The sequence below is a fragment of the Lonchura striata genome, chromosome 4 (assembly GCF_046129695.1).
Source record: "Lonchura striata isolate bLonStr1 chromosome 4, bLonStr1.mat, whole genome shotgun sequence".
In the NCBI taxonomy this organism is placed as follows: Eukaryota; Metazoa; Chordata; class Aves; order Passeriformes; family Estrildidae; genus Lonchura; species Lonchura striata.
This window is the reverse complement of record NC_134606.1, coordinates 31,469,424-31,487,726: the sequence shown is the minus strand read 5'-3', so window position 1 is coordinate 31,487,726 and position 18,303 is coordinate 31,469,424. Positions and strand designations below refer to the sequence as shown.

The window sequence follows — 18,303 nt, the reverse complement described above, 5'->3', positions numbered from 1 at the left end:
GGTAGAAGCTGTGACAACATCAGTAGCGCTGCTGTTGACACATGAAATGAGGTATTGAAATTAAAAAGTAATGACTAGTTATTTGTACTCACAAAACCAATATGAATATGAGAGGCATGTAATTAATTTTTAGCCTTTAAGACAGAAGAACTATCAAAAGATTAATCTAATTTTGTGAGACTTCTTTTAAGATAATGGCGGAGACCATCTCTTAGACAATAATCTAAGTGTTTATAGACCAAAACACATAAAAAGAGGTCTTGCCCATAGGATATTCATAAGGTGTCTCTGTGACAGAGTTCAAATTTTTATTTTTTCTTCTCAAAATTGAAAAGTAAATCTAGTTTTCAATACAAAAAAAAAAAAAAAAAAGTAAAACCTCCAAAATAACTACAGTGAAATCCTAGTCTATTCCCTCTTGCTAAATACAGCTGAGATCCTGATGGGATGCAAATCATCATGGATACTGTTCTATGGAGAATTCAAGGAAAAAGCTAGAACAACAGTGGAGGAATTCCTTTATTTTAGAATCCTTATGACCACAGAACCATTGTGTTTGGAAAAGATCTCTGAGATTGTTGAGCCCAAACATTAACCTTGCACCACTGTTCATCACTAAACCATGACTGCAAGGGACACATCAACACATTTTTTGAATACTTCAGGAATGGTGATGCTAACACTTTCCTGGATAGCTTGTTCCAGTGCCTGCCCACTCTTTCTGTAAAGATTTTTTTCCTAATGACCAATCTTTACTACTGCATTATGTTAAGCCTTTTAGCTGCTTGCAGGACCTGACAGATTTCCTACTTATTGCATCCTAAGTTTCTATACTCCCCAGGATTTAAGGCTGCAGCAACTATCATAGATATCAATAAGCAAATTCCACATGCATAGTACAAGTTTTAGAAATTCTGATTACCAGTATCTGATGTTAAAGATTAAGTCTGAAGTCAGTATATGAAGATACTTTAAAGAACAAGGCAAAGTACAGTAAAATTTCAGATGCACCCAACGTAAGAGATTATGAAAATTCCATATAAGCTATGAATATTTTATATTCTGGGAACACCCTTGATTTTTAAAATTCCAGTGAAAAATTATCAAAACAGTAATTTGCATCTGTTTGTTCTCCAGTTTTTTCTGTATAGTAAAATTTAATTTGGGATTTGAAATGCACTACTATCTGTGGTTTTAAGCTCATATTTAACCAATTCTACTTTTTAGGGTGGTAGAAGGCATGGGAGTGAATTTTTTTAAGAAAGTAATGGCTAACATATTATGTTAGTGAGCTATATATAAAGAAACTATACAGCTAAAGACTGGTTTTGCATAAATATTTCAGGATTTTATCCAAAATCCAGCTAAAATCTTGTTGTTAAGGAGGAGCATAAGAACAGTCCCATTTATGATTAAACAGAAGCCTTTAAAATAACCTAGTATATGGGGGAGTATATGGTTGCCTAGACAGAAGCATAAATGGATACTTATCTCTGCTCAGGGGACTGGGAAAGCTGACAATCATCTGCTACCTGCTGTGATGAATATCCCTTTGCTTACCACATGTCTACTAATTTTTCAAGTGCACTGATGTAAGATGACTGTCTAGACCAGGTTTTCTTCCATTAGTTCACTCAGAGTTCACCTGAGCAGCTCAAAAAAGGCACTTCATATTAAACACAATCACTTGAATCACTCTTAATTTATAACTGTAAAATTAAAAACAGGGCACTTCAAAAGTGTGGGAAGATATGGTTTATTTAAGAGATTTCTCTACTTTGGTGTGCTTTTATTGACCTTCTGTAATCCTGTACAAGCAGCTTTGGTGCTGCTTGTACTGTGACAGAGAAAAAAAAAAAGTGTGTGGGCCATGCAGTGGGGTATGAAGGTAAAGTTACTCAGGCTAACTTTTAGTGATGACAGTTTATTTCCCCATATTTCATCCCTGTCTATTGAAGGAGACCAAAAAAGCTTTCTTCAGAAGGCAATGACAGGCAAAGATCTGAACCTGCCTGGCCCTTTGACATCACTGTTCTGTCACACATTAAAGCAGTCACAGGGAATGGCCCTAGAAGGCTAGAGTTATCATTTTGTTAATATCACCCTTCTGCTCTAAAAGTTAATGGTATGACTTATTTAAAAACACTATTGGAATCTAATTTTTATTATGCAGGAAGTAGATTCTGTTAAACTGTACATCTTGGAGGAATCTTAAACACTCATGTCTAATCAATTTTATATTCAAAGGTAAGACTACTGGTCTGAAACTACTAGGGTATATTACATTTGAAGGTTGTATAACAAACAGTTATTTTTCTCTATTTCATACAAAGGCTACCAAAGACAAGTTACATAGTCTAAAGTCAGTTCAGCTCAGTCTGGGATTCTGCCTTCACCAGGAAAGGTGCATCTCCTTTTCCTGTCATTTCTGCTTTCCCTCTGTTAGGTCTACTGTTCACTTGACATGGGATAAGAACTAATCCTGCAACTAGGACCAAAAACTAATGCCTGTTTTTGCATATACATTTTCAGTTAGGTAAGTTATATTAATTTAAACATTACTTTCAAAATGTGAGCATAGTTGGCCTGCAATTCATACAGACTTCATATGCAAGGTGGTTCAGACTAACAGTTCACTGCCTAATGTCCTTAACTGTACCATTGAAAAGAAGTAACTGGTCAGACAAGCTTATCTGAGACCTTTATATCAGCTGCAAAACTAGTACCTCTGTCTAGGCCAGAAGGGCTTCATCATTCCCAAGAGTTAGCACACTAAGGAAGCTAAGGAATGACAACTGATTAACCACATTAGTTGCATTACACAGTAATCTAGCACTAAATAATCCTGAAAGACAGTTTGTCTTAGTATTTCTACTTATACCATCTCCTGCCAGTATATTATATTTTTTTTATGTTATAATGCTCTGCAACTTGTAGCTTCAAACAAACAGTAAAAAAAGATTTTTCTCTTAGCTGTATAACCTTTACATTGCTCTAAACATTGACATCAATAATATTCTTACTACTATACTATTTTGTAACAGCAAAAGGAGAAGATTAAGAAATGGCCAGAAAGTTGAATTATGGTATATAAATAAACTCTGACATTAGAAATAGGGAAAAAAATAAATTACTCAGCCATTTCGCAGAAGAAAATGTCATTTCCAAAGAATGGTCTGTCCATTTGTAACAAACACTATGCTTTGTCACATATGGGCAAAGTCCAAAAGAGTAACAGGTTTTAAAAACCTTTTTCATAATTAGTATTGATTTTAAATGTGTCATTGCTGCATTAAAGCTACTCCCAATCTTTAAAATACTTAACAGAAAATATAATACATTACCAAATAGGATCCAATTTAAAAGGCAAATTGAAATTTAGTTGCAGTGTTAGCAGAACAGAATGAGTTCAGTTACACTGCCTGGTCTAAACAGAACTAATTCCTCACAAGGAATATTTTAATTCCCAGTATTAAGCATTTATCAATGTGAAAGGGAATACTGTTGAAAAAAAATTGGAATAGAGGGCCAGGCAGAAAATGGGAATGTTGCACCTGCAAGAATTTACACTGACAAAATATACTTTGCAACAGCATCTCTATTCACCCAAGCATCCCTGAAGCATATGACAAATTCCTTCAGATACAATAGCTTGTCTACCACAAGGCTGAAATCCCCTTACTTTCAAAAAAGTAAATTCAGTCAAGGCTGAAGCTGGCTTAGGGCTTGTGTTCACACAGAGTTAAATGCCCATTTGACAATCACTGAACTATTTGCAACATTAAAAAAAAACTGAGACAACTTCCTGCTTCCTTCCTTTCCTTCAATTAGGCTTTCCTCACACATAACAAACTTTACCCTTTACACCTACTGCTGGATTTATAGGAATGGCTATTGGTACTGCTACAAGGTTATGTGTGAGCATACACCTGTATCCTGAGGCACAGCAGTGGCTGCCACACCACAGCCACTGCCGGAGCTGCCCTTCCCTCTCTTTGCGGAGCAGCTTGTGGTGTCCCAGTGCTCTCCAAGACACAGCTCTGGAAAGCCACCCTGAAGCTTTCAAACTCACAGGCAGAAAACATCACCAGAGAAAAACAGATGACTGTACCAAAGGTCTTGAAGCTTTAGAATTTCTCCACCCTTTCAAGCATTGAAATTGTATCCTGGCAATTAATGAACAGAATGTTTGTAGCATGACCTTGGCCTGCCACATTTTAAAAAAGCTAGCAGTAACATTTCTGGTAAAATTCTTTATTAAAGCAGTGTATTTTTCTTGGTTCCAAGAAAACATTTTTACTGGAATCTTAGTAGGCAGGCACGAACAATAACCATGCCCTCACTTGCAGCTGAATTGCAAAAAGCAATGTACTTGCAATCCAAGGACTGAAGTTGTCACTGAACATTCAGCAATAGTGCTGAGAGATTAAGACGAAGTAATCACTAAAGTCAGGGCACTCTGACTTACCTCTAGACTGGAAATTTTATAGATCCAGTTTGACTTATCACAGCCCCTCAGCATGAGCACAGACAAAGTATAAAAGTTCCAATATGCATCTCCAGTATAGATGAGAAAACATAGCATACATTTGAGTAAGAATGTTTTAATAGTGAAATACTGCTCAAGTTCATAATTAGTTATAAAAAAAATTTAGGAAAGTTTTTTTAAGTGTTATATTTTACCCTCATAACTGATTTTTTATTTCCTCTAGTTCTTTAGCTAGCCTATCTGTGGAATGGTAAATATCATCCAAACAGCTGAGCCTTTACCATGTGCACTCACAAAGTTGTATCTTGTTATAGCTCCTGCTAGTCAAGCTATTTTCAGCAAAGGTCATAAAGTTCTGAAATCCATTATAAAGCAAGAAAAACAACATTTTAAAAAGCAGGTTTATATTTATCACAACCATCAATGCAGAATTATTCCAAAAAGACAAAACTCGATAAGCAGTGAATTAAGTTTTAAGGTAACACTTTAACAGATTAAGTCTTAACCCTGAATTAAGTGTTAAGTCCACTATAGAGGAAAAATATTTTGTTGTTGTTATAGCTTGTTATTCTTTTCTCTTCCCATAAATTCATATCCATAACTAAGTTGACGATATAATTCAGAAAGCAGATAATTCTCATGCAGATCATTACGATCAGAAATAAGCCTATTTAAAAAGGCCAAAGACATACGGTTCAAAAGGTTCTAAAGGAGGTCTTTTGAAGTATGACACATCAGTTTAATTATTCACAGTCCACCACTAAGTGAGCATCTTCTGAGTGCTAATCCAGTGTGAAGTTTTACCTAGTCACAATTAGTCAAACACATTTCTTGCAAATATGAAATTGAATTCTGTAATGTAATTATGCCTCATATATTGCCTAGGAAAAAAAAAGGTAAACCAACCAGTACTTATTCCACAAAAAATGTTTGGAATGAAGTGCAAAATCAATACCCATCCTAGCATCAATTGATAAATACATCTTGGGCTGACCTGTAGTGACAGAGAGATAGGGCAGGGTAAATGGCTTGCTCATTCCAGATACAGAAGAAGCCAGGCCAGACTGGAACACACAAGGTCTCATCTCAGAAGATACTGCTTTACCAGCAGAGAATTGCCTGTGTCAAATGGACTAAAGCATTTCACTGTCTTCACATAGACCACATTGCTGTGATTGAAAACCATGTATGCATACAACATGCAAACGCTCTACAGAAAATAGTCACAGTGACTTTTACTGATGCCAGTTTGAAAGGCAATGACACTTTGCCAATAACAGCATAAAATGAAGTAGCTGTCAAAGAAGTGACTGAAAGCCTAAGGTTTGACATGTCACAGCTCATGTCAGTAGCACAGCTATATCTGGAAGGGCCAAACCAACCACCGTTGTCTCAACTCAATGGTCTTATACTGAACTTTGAGGTTTTCTTTATTTCACTTGCCCACAGCAGGACAGTGATTTGCACGGTTACACTAGCAATCTTGGCATGGAGTTTTAGATAGGTAGACAGAGCTTGTAGCAGTGAACAATCAAGTATTCTGCAAGTGCAGAGCTGTTTGTGACAGTTCAAAAGGCTCAGACACATGCACAAATCTTTTAAAGCCTTAAGAATATGAACAACCTTTGTCCAGGCCACTCTGGTTTGTCAGAAAATTGACAGACAAGTTAGTAAACTCAATGAAAAAATATTTTGTAATAAGTAGTTCAACCAGCTGACCCAAAGGTCTTTCAAACTTGCTCTGTTGTGTTTGCTGGCCTGTAAATGACTTCCTCAAAGGAGCCCAGATTTCAACTGGAAACAGCTCTCCAGCTCTAAACAAACATTCTGGTCAAGCACTTAAATGTTATTGCTAAGAGCAGAACAGACTGAAAGTATTAGAGCATTACTGTTACACTATTACTTTTCATTCTACCTGTCCCCAAAGAATACAAAGTTCTGAAAATTTAATAAAAGCATGCTCCTTACCTATGTCACATAATGGCATTTTCAATCTGAAATAATGGTTTTGTTCAAATTCTGATTAAAAGTCAGCACTCTGTTAATTTCAGCTCTTCTACCCATTCCTTATTATTAATATATGTATTTTAATACCTATCTAGAAAAATGTAAATAATTTTGACAAATCACTTGGTTTTACAAAGAGTTGGCACATCTCACTACAGAAATCTAAGCACTCTAAGTCATTTGGATGAGACTTCCTAGATCCCAGGAAGACAGATCAACACCATGCTGACCTGCCGCCTGTCACTTAAGTGTTTTGCTAGAAAATCACCATGCAGTCAGCTGCTACAAAGCAAGAAACTGTACAATTATTTCCAAGTCAGTGGATTTATGTTTATCTATTTACATAAAAGAGGGAAATCCAGATAGGGGTGGAGAGGTCAGTGTATAGCAACCTTTGCACCAGCATATACAAACTACACAAGACTTAAAGTTCAAAATAATTCAGACAGCCCATTTGCAATACATCTTTATGACTTTTAGGAATTCAGATATTTGTCTAGTTATGCTTTTCAGCCTTTTAAATCTAAAACTTTGGGGTTTTGTTAGTTTGGTTGATCTTGGATTTGTTTTTAAAAAGAGTATTTGATAATAGCACTTTTCAGAAATTTGGCCTTCAAGTCAAAATTGAATTCCAGTTCAAAGAGTAGATTAAACTGTACACCTGCTCAATTTTAATAAAGAATCTTTCCTTTAATGCAAAGCCATTACTGCAAAATGTTTTGTGTGAACATATTATTGAAGTATCAATAAGAGGCAGTGATACAGCTTTTAACATCCAGCTGTTGTATTACAGGTAGGGATTTAGGAATCTTCCTGCTTTGAAGTATAGACACACTTTAAGGAAGATTTCTCAAAAACTTTCGACCCTAGCTTAATTCTGCTTACAGAAGTGTAAGATAATATTTAAACACTGTTTCTGTCACAGGAAAAAGCAGAATCTCTCAGTACATTAGAATGTCTCTGGACTTTAAGCCATAACATCTAAATTCATATCCTTGCTTTTAACATCTAAATTCATATCCTTGCTTTTACCCAAGTTTTACATGAGTTTTATTCTCACTTTTAAACTATTACTTTGGGCCTGAGCTGTAACATTCCTAAAATCAGCCATCAGCTTCCTTTTTCAGCACTGGAAAGCTCTGTGCAGGACCCAGAAGGGAAGTAGGAAGCAAAAGATGATTTTACACATTTGGAGATCCAACAGACCTCTAACAGCAAGTTCCAAGTGCCTTTATTTGACTGTGGAAAGATTAACTAGCTAATTTGATATGTTGAAGGCTATGAAAAATCTTGAAATATTCTATGCACTGGTCAGAACCTGACTGTTCTGAAAGACTAAATCTTATCAAGACAGAAACTCATTCTCCAAATGATCTGTCCCTTTACATGAACAACATAGCTTACCTTCCCATTTGTACCTCCTCTGCTTCCTTCCCTCCCAGGAATCAAATAAGACACTAGTACATTATTAGCTATATAAAAGTGATTATCTCTGTTCTTATTTCAACCTTTTTTGACTTTGGAGAAGAAATCCACTGCTTTCCAGAAGGTCCAGAGGCCTTACAGAGATTCAGGGTCACACACACAGGTCTCCTGCACCTCATGTCTTAGCTCACTAGATCTATCAAGATAAATCACACAAGTAAATGAATCCTATGCAGGTGCCTCAAGGAGCAGGTTCAAAGTTGAGAGGCTACTCACACACAGGAACTTGGTGCCTGGACTTTCAACTTCAAAAGGCTGGAGCTGCTGCTGTATTTTCCACCTGTTGTTTTTACAGATTACTGAAGATACACATGCTAACAGTCTCCTTTGCACCAGCACAGTTCCTTTCTAAATGCCTTTGTACTAAATGATTGTTACAGGGAACCTTTCTGGGAAACAAATCATTAGCAGTCTAGAGTGTGGAAGGAGCCTAGGCCAAGTCATGTCCACCACTAAAGATGACACAGCATTAAACATTCTAACAGCATTAAATGTTCAGGGGCATAAATCACTAAGGTAACATACCAATTCTTAAGACACTAATATTATGGAGACAAATGCAGTCTTACAAGTATAAACAGATAATGCTTTATGTGAGCCTCCTTGAAAACAGATTAAAGCATACTTATTAGATTACTTAGGAAGAGAAAGTGCTTAAAAGCATGCTTTTCTCAATAAAGTACAAGCACACAAATGGAGAAATTTTGGATTAGATGACCTCACTGTGCTTCCTTCCAACCTTACCCATTCTGTGGTTCTGTGGCTAAAAAGGTAAATTCTCTGCCATGTATATGCAACTTTAGTCCTAAATCAGTGCTTTTCAAACTTATACAAAAATTAGAATCAAATTAAACTTAAGGCTTGGGGCAGAAGTGAAAATTATTCATTGTTTCATATGCAAAAGTACCTGCTTTTCACTTGCAAATATTACTTTTTCTTTTTAATGGAAAATTAATACTGCTGAAGTTGTAGAACATGGAAAATGTTTATCTAAAACAGAGTGGTTTTCTTAAAAAAGTTAAGCAACCAAAACCTTAGATGTTATAGTTAAAATTATTAATTCTTACAAAAGATGCTGACTGCTGTACTTGAATATTTATAAAGTGATTAATTTTACTCTCTTCCCCCAAACCACAGATTAATGGTGATGAGCAGAGGCTACTGTGAGAAGCTGGGAATCCTGCCAGCTCCTGTTTCATTTGGATCAATCAAAAGGTTAAGCACATCCTAAGCTCCAAAGCCAACAAAGTGGCATTGCAATTTTGCACTACTGTAGACACGAGATAACCAGGATGCCATAAAAATTGAAACCCTCTATAGCAGCTGGTTACATACAGAATCATATCACAAACTTTCTCCAGAGCTATATTCTGCTTTCTAAAAATACCACATGGCCAGGTAGTCCAGTGCAGACACAACTCATAGGTCTCACATAACAATGTTCTCAGCATCTCCATTTTGGTATATCCCCAGCCTGCAGTTAATGTGAGGAAGAAACAGCTGCATGATGGCCTTTTACTCAGATTTATTTACTCTATCACTAGGTCGATTTCAAGGTTTCAAAACACCTTTTTCTTCTCCAGCATTGTCATATATTAAATTCATGCAGTTTCACCATATTACTATGATCTGCTTAGATCATAGATGAGAATCCCATACAGAACAATTCCCATAAAACTTCACTGTCATCAGTAAATGAACAGAAGACCACATCATGGAAGTAACATCATGACTAAACAGCACATTAAGCTAAGGTCTTTCTCAGTACAAAGCTTTTAACAAGAAATCTAAGTTATCATGATCTTTTGTTTCTCAAGGTAACAGTTCAGTAATATCATATTTTGTTTGGATAACACTTATGCTGGCAAAAAGAAAACATTTTCTGAGATACTTTGAAAAAATAATTCCATCACAAAATGCCGACAGATACACCTGCCTCCTACCCTTCTATCTGAGATCACAAAAACACTGTGGAGGGAACACAGATGTGTAACCAAACTGTTCTAACTAAGCCTTTTTTCTACATACACAAAAAATTATAAACAATAGTGTTAGGCCATCCCAGATTTAATGGATTCCTTGGGACCATATAATTAAGTAAAATGAAAAATTCAAATAAGAAGTTGTTTTTGTTTTTTTTTTCCAATGTATTTGACACCCCTTTTGGGAAGTGAACAAAGACACACTGTGAAAAGCAGAAACTTGCACAAAATGTTACCATTTGTTCCCCATGAATGCTAAGGTATACTTATTCAAGGAAAGGAATTCCATTGCTCTCCTGAGATTTTTCTCTCTCATGCTGAATTCTGTGCCGAGTTCACTCAGCTAAAGTTTGGGTTGTGTTAGCATGCCAGATACAAGTTCCTCTAAGTCAGCCCTGTTATTCACTCAAAAATTACATGCAAAATATATAGCAAATCCAAACTTACATGAATTAAGAAATGGTCATTAATAGACCATCATTGGCCCTTACCTTGAACAGTGCAAGCACTGTTTTTAATTGAAAATAATTGGTACATATTTTTGTCTATTATACAGCCTATTTATGTGTAATTTCTCCTCCAGCTATATTTTTGGACATGTTAAGGGATCACACATTTCTAAATTGCTTAAAGAGTAATTGCAGCATGGCCTCAGAGGTGTCTTAAGTTCCTTCAAAAGCTTCAGCTTTTTAAGAAGTAATTCTCAGGTGACAAATTATTTTTATATGAAAACCATCAATGTAAGACAACTAAGATATTTTTTATGAATCTAGACATCCATTTCCGCTTTTCTCTTTTTATCCAAAAATAACATAGAAAGCTTCTTACTAAAACTTAAATTAATTGGAAAGCCTCCAAACAGTTCTATGTATGAGTGTTGATCTGCTTTGTTTGGCTTTTTTTTTTTTTTCCTATGAAAAGAAAACTATTGCTTTACATTAACTGTAACACTTTTTTTAAATAGAAAATTGAGTTTTCAAGTTATTTTTTGAAATAAACTGATGTCAGGGCTATAGCAAAGGCTGCAAAATGAGCTGTGCAGAACTAGGGCATGCAGTATGTAAGTACACAGTAATTGTGGTAAGCCAAAGCATTGCAGCATAAGTGATCAGATGGACTGGGTATATATAGGGTGCCATCTAATGCCAGCCAACTGCTTAGAAAAACCTCAGCACATAGCAAAACATTTTCTGCTCTTCCAAGACTTCCTTCATTTTATTGCAATAAAGAATAAAAATAGAAGGTAAAGGACAAACTTGCCTTTGTTTGGGTCAAACTCAGTTAATACCTCATAATCAAAGGAAAAAAATGTTTCAAGTTGTACAATCAAAACCCAAAGAAACTATAAGACATAAATACCCTTAAAAGAACTTTTACTGAATTATATGATCAATTAAAGACTAGTGATAAGTATGCTTACTGTCCCATTAAATAGGCACATCACCAAGAAAAAAATGAAGCATTGTATTTAATAACATCAACCAATTTTATCTAGAAGAGGTGAAGCCAAAAATCAATGAGACATGAATGAATGTTGGGAAAGTTTATTTTTAAACTCTGTCTTGACACTGAATATACTTTGCAATACACATTCTTAAGTTAGTTTATTAAATACAGAACATTCAAACAGGTAAATCCAAGACAGAACGATCACCACTTTGCTTTAAAACATTTAATGCCTTTATAACAGGAAAATTAGAACAAAATACTAGAGAAATTATTAAATCCCATGTATTCCAAAGTGGCATACAGAATCATAGATACTGTTCTGAAGTTTGTAAAAGCAGCACAGTAATGCCTTGCAGATTGATCTCTGTACTTCATATACAGAATGCACCAGTACTACCAGCAAGCCAAAGCTGGTTTTCTCTGAACACTAATTAGAAACTCAGAAATGCAAGTCATAAGGGCAGGAAGAAAGACAAATCCTTAAGAAAAGTATGACTTACCAATCAGACAAGTTTAGCTGAGTCTCAAATGCAGCAGAAGTAAGAAACTTCTGTATATGTAGACCTTGTTTATTTAGCCCTTCATGAAGGTTTCTCTCAAGAAATTAATTTAACTCATATGCAAGAGTCTGCAAAAGAAAAAGAGAAAGAGTCTAAGCTGCTGGCTTTTTTTTTTCCTAAGAACATTTGAGTTATTTTCAGCAGTAATAGGCTTGCCTACTATCGAAATGAAAATGTAATACAGAACAGCCTCCCAACCCAAGCTAAAAAAAAATCAGGAAATCCATAGCAAAAAAACTTTGTTCATTGTCCAATTTTTTATTTAAAGAAACAGAAGGAGCAGAGAACAACCACTGTTCATGAAAAAAACCAAACCAAACTACTGTTAAAATTAAATCAGGGACATTGAAGATTGTAACTTTGAGCTCAGACAATGAGCTACCATGGATTTTTTTTAATGTGAAGAACATCTTTTGAGTTTGGTTACCTCTGAAAATGTTTTGCCTTCTCCATACAAGGTTTTATCTGAGATGGGAGCAGTTCTATTTGCATTAAAGTCCATCACATCTGACTGGTATACACATCCAAGGACAGGACAAACCAGTATACCAACATTGAAGCCAGTAGTTTGTTTTTAGTCTACATCTCAAGTTTACAGTTTCAGCAACAGTACTATTCTGGAAGCCTAGTGACCCGAACCTGCTGGCATTCCTTTTTTTTTTTTTTATCAGGGCCATTCGGTGACATGATAAATACCTTCCTGTATTCATGTTGCCAACCACCCAACTTACCCTTCCATACTGGGAAACAGAAAGTATAAATACAATTTAATGACTCTAAGGAAAGACCCTGAACATCTTCACGGATACATAAAAGCTAATTACTTTGAAGTTTAAGAAAACACATAAACTGATTCGGTGAAAAATTTTATAATTTTTATTTTTTTCAGCCTCTTCTGGTAGAGGAGAAAGCTCCCATCATATGCTTCTATAACTTCCCTCTATATATTTCAGCAATTCTTGGTTTTGCTTCCTCAGAAAAAAAGTTCTCAAGCATCATCACACTGTTAGGTACTGCCACTGAAAATTTTTAATTTTGTTCAAGGAAAAAGTTATGAGGCTTACAGTTACTCTCACAACTCAAAATCTAAAACAGGCTGGTGTGGTAAGATTGCAACATGTTTCAATATCTGCTAAATTACCAGTCATGACTACTTAAGCATATTCATTTGATAACATTTTAGAACACCATGGGACACCTTATTTTCTGATTTATTAATGAAAAGCAGCTGTTTGGAAGTTATATGGACACATGAAACAGGATGCCAGACACAAGCTATTTAGTAAACTGTTAAGTAAAGCATTGCTTGTTGTTATATACAAACATGAAAAGTACATTTTCTCCTGAAGACTTGCATAAAAATCATTAGCTATAGAACACTTTGAACAATAATGAAAAAAATGCTAAATGTAAAAATACAGCACAAATTCTGTGTTAGCTCAAAAGCATCCTTTCCATTTGATCTCAGCTATTTTTAGTGTTACAGCAGTTAAAAGAAGCTACACCAAAACCCACAAACTCTAAATACCAACATGTTAAATTAATCATTATTGCTACTTCATTCTTGATGTCTAGTTTAAGACCATCATTTTACCACAAAACTAGTCCAGCAAAGATAAAAAGCTCAGTTTATATGTGAGATTCATGAACAAAGCTCCAATAACTTAAATTTCAGATAATGTGTGAGTTATAGCCAGCTTGTGAGCTGTAATGGTCAAGTGGAACATGAAGTATAGTTTGTAAATAAATACAAGACCTGTATCTACCAGACCACTAGCGTCAGATTCTACATTACCTTGCCATCCATTATGCTGTCATCTAGTGGTTACAAGCTAAATCAATAAATATCCACATGCTGAATACTAATACTACACAAGCACAAAACTAGAAGTATGTGTTAAAGTCATTATTAGCAGTACCAATTTACTACTGATACAATTTAATACACAAGACTTAGCAGCTCAGCATTTCTTTTTAGAGGCATTTTCTCAGAAGACAGATTTGCCCTTAGCTGAGTCACCATCAGCACTTAACCTGTCTTGGTACCTTGTTTCTTCACACACTCTCTGCAACTGTATTTGTGTAAATAAATGACAGTTTACCTGCTAGTATTTATAGGATTTACTAAACATGACATAAGCACTGCTTTGATATATACTAAGGTGCTTTAGCTACTGCATACAAATCAGATCATCTTTATCCACAGGAAATATGAGATGTCAGAAATATCACATATATGATCTAGGTCTCAAAGATACATGTGTATGTATATATAATACTATAATTAAGAATTTAATTTCTTTAGTGACCCACTCCAGTGTGATTTAATCAATTTTTAATACTTAAGAACTCAAACATGACTAAGAAATGTACAGTTCACACTGATGATGTAGATACTTGGTGCAAGTCTCCAGGAGCTCCGTAGCCAGATACTACAGGACAGACACTACAGAGATTTTCATAAACCAGAGGAAAGAATCTTGATAAGTAAGAGATCCAGAAGATGATTTGAAATACTGAGAGACAAAATTTGCATACACAGTTCACTGCACAGATTCACATACAGGAAATCTTGATTTTTCTGAGCCTAGACTTTCCAACAATTGATTCACTGAAGCTTCATATGGAACGGCTGAATGAGAATAATCCTTTTGAGAAGTGTCCCTGTACATATCAAGATATGCAGGTGAACACTGCAGAGCTGGTGTAATGATTCCTTTTCCTTGTATTATTCTATCCAAGGTTCTATTAATATACTTTAAAATTACTGGAATACCTTTGAGTAGTATGATAGTGTGTCTAAATGAATTACATGTTACCTGCCTCAGGAAGAAATGACAAGTATGAATATGATTTCTTTCATTTGCTCATTTTTTTTTCCAAATACAATTTGAATTTCATCTAAACTATGACAGGTAATATTAAGTGAATTTAATGTTCGAGAATGGAAACAAAATGGATGTACTCTGCTATCAGAAGTCTCACTTAAGAGTGTGCATTCATAGAATTGATCACCTCAATCTCTGAAATGAGTATATTTTAGAGTGCAGGGAAAGAGGAAATCTACAGAAGGAAAGCTTTGGATCACATACTTTATCCTGGACTTCACCTAGCCTCGAAAGTGTTTTAGACATATAGGAACTTGAAGGATCCTACAAGTAAGACTTTTTTTCCAATGTCATGTGTGTTTTCAGTAGCCTCCACTGCTGAAGAGCAATGGAGCTATGAAGAATGGTGGCCATGCTCCTGGACAGGATGGAATACCTTGCTACGCAGAGGTCATATACAATATTATTTGTGGTTAATCCTGTATAACATGATGTAAGTAAAAATGTATGAACATGTGTTAACTGAACTTAGTACCAGGGATGCCTATACACAAAAAAGCATCAAAGCAGCCTTCTGAATTTGTCACAGAACTGTTCTACAGATAACTCATGCATTTGAAAGACATGGATCAAGACAGCAAGTACAAAGAACCACACTCTCATGTTATTAACATTAACTGGTCTGGGAAATGGCATATGTTTGATGAAGAGTTGACTCTGCTGTAGTTCTGCAGAACAGCAGACCTGCATTCTCTTTAAGACACCAAATGTCTTTAGCAATATTGAGTTCTCATTTTTGACTTTAGATTTATGTTAGACTGAAACCCCAGCCATTTTTTTGTAAGACATTTTACAGTTATAATAAGGAGCTATGTTATAATTTTTAGTATGTTTAATAACACCATTATACCACATAGAATCCACTAAAAAATATTATTATTGTACCTTTAAATCAGCACCAAATAACTACATTAAAATGTAAGGATACTGTCAACTTTTAAGTGAAATCACAGGCATTCAAAGCTCTCCAAGTATTGAAAGCATATTATCTAAATATTTAAAGGCTCTTAGTCATCTGTTAGAACCAATTCCAATACTTTAGCTAATTCCATATAACTGGATGCAAACCATGTAACTGCTGTCATAATGAAGTGAAAAATTACTGCAGCCACTGTAGCTATCATTCTGAAACTGGATCAACAGGGTAATATGCCTGCCTATTTTGCTAGTAAAACCAACTTCCTCTGTTCCAAGCGCAAACAGTTAAAAATGAACAGGAAAATAAATATGAGAAGGCCTTTTCAGGAAATGGGGAACAGAAGCTTATTGTTAATCTCACTCTTAATATACATTGCTAGACCATTGTTTCAAGAACTTGGTACAAAGTTATTTGTCCTTCAGGTCTGTTTGCTGCTAGACTGTGCTTAACTCTTGTGTAAGACTGCGGTTGTTTTTCGGGAGGGTGCTGAGGGCATTACAGAGTGGGGTTTTCCTAAAGGCCTAAACCTCAGAAATGTAAACAAGCTAGGACTCTCAATCTATGATTTACCAATGCAAGTAACAGGGTCTTTTGAGTCCATAAGAAAAGGGGTAATTTTTAAAATACCCATTTTATATATATACACCCAAATTTCTAAGCGTCTGTATGTCTTTTAACAGTTTAATAACACCAACTAAAATTTTAGCTAATTTTAACAGCTAAAATTCTCCTCCTGAACCAAGCAAGCAATGCCTGGTCCTAATGAAATTACTGTGGTGAGAGCTGTCCTATACAACCTTGTGTTTTATCAATTTAAATCTGAGGCACAAGTATCCAAAAGATGTTCTCAGGTTTTTTCCACTCTTTATCAAAACCACCATGTTATTTTTAAAAACACTTCACTGATGGAGATTAAAACATCTGCCATGGATATGGAAAACCTGGATTAAACTTTCAGAAGGATTTATAGTCGCATCTCCCACTTCCGTGACAAAATACTAAGTGTCATGCTATTGTCTGGTCTTTTGAGGACACTGGCCCTCTTTCACAGAGTAATCACAGAGCAAGCTGGACTCTCTCTCATAAGCTTAAGAAATAAAAAACTTATCTAGGAGAAAGGAAAGCTTGAGCAACTGCCTTCAGTTACTCTGAAATATTTACACCTGAGCAATATACTCTGAAACATTAACATCTTCCCAGAGTTATCTATGGATAAAACTGTGCTCACTTCTCAAGGCTCTGGGGCCATGATCCTATGTGCAGCTGCCACTCTCAAGCTGTTGGTCCATGTAAGGAAAAAGAAATCCACAGAAGTAACACAAGTCCCAAATCCTTCCTTCCGTTTCACAAAGACTTATGTTACAGAGCACACAAGGCCTGACACCATTCTGCTATTTCTTAAACCACCAGATTATAGCCAGGCCAGCTTTACACCTCCGCACTCTGTATTGAGCTTCTATTCCAATTACCATGACTAAATCCACAAAGGAATTTAGGCTTCTCAATAATTAACACAATGGTTTTCTGCCAATTTGCTAAGCTGCCAGGCTAGTAATAAAAAAACAAGGGACCTGTATGAAAAACTGTCCTTAGCTTTACCAATTAAGTAATTTTAATGTTCTCTCTTATAGCATAGAAGGTAGGAAACAGCCGAGCTACTGTAACAGAAGCTTTCAGGCACTGAACCCTAGGGTGAGCACATGCTGTCTCAAATGAGTACAAAACCTCTCACTAAAGTGAAACAACAGTGCAGAGAACTGTTCCTTCAGTGTTCTTTTAGTCAGTCAATTCAATTTACTACTATGATCCATCAACTGAAAACACAACCTCAAGAGATAACTCTTCAGCATTTTAGAATGCAAAGTAATACTACCAGAGTCTAGTATGTTTCTGTTATCTTTCTTTCTTCCCCCATTAATCTGATTTCAAAGGCAATACCTGGTTGTTGGCAATCCAACATTTGTATTTATGTTTCCTACTTCTAATGGCAACATTCTATATTGACATAATAGAAACAGCTGAAGTCAGACAAAGCTCACCAAGACAATTCCTTTGGCAAACTCTTTCTTGGCTGCTCACAGTTTCACATAATTATGACAATTATCAGTTCTTCAGGCTGCAAAGAAGGTAGTTATTTCAAAAGCTCAGGTACATGACAGCAGCAGACTGAACCTACTTGCAGCTACACTGCCTCCACCTCTGTCTACCTTCACGTTGCTTATCAGCAAGACAAGGTGCTGCCAAAATACCTGAGCCTACCAAGCCTGCTCCTGCTGCCTGCCTACAAAAATCTAATTTCTGCAGTACAATGTACCACAATCAAAAGGAAGCTCCTAGAACAGAAAACTGACCCCTTCCTGTTAAAATTTCTTTGTTCCCGAAGATCATAATTTCCCCAAAGATTTCACAAGTCCTCATCCTAGTAGCTTGGAGGGAAATGAACTCCAGGAAGGGTTTCCAGGAAGTTTTACAGCTCCCAAAGGCGAAGTTAAAGCACAATACCAACACCCACCAGTGGATACTC

At 35.7% G+C, this 18,303-nt stretch overlaps 1 protein-coding gene across 24 annotated transcripts in view; it reads right to left on the bottom strand.

Annotated features, from left to right (window-relative positions):
• Nucleotides 1–18,303, bottom strand: part of SORBS2 (sorbin and SH3 domain containing 2) — a 144,547-nt gene that overhangs the window by 114,260 nt on the left and 11,984 nt on the right. For all 24 annotated transcript variants that reach the window (XM_031504735.2, XM_077782873.1, XM_077782875.1 and 21 more), the window contains exon 2: nt 11,913–12,040. The gene's annotated coding sequence lies outside the window, so the exon portion shown is untranslated. The remainder of the gene's footprint in view (nt 1–11,912; nt 12,041–18,303) is intronic.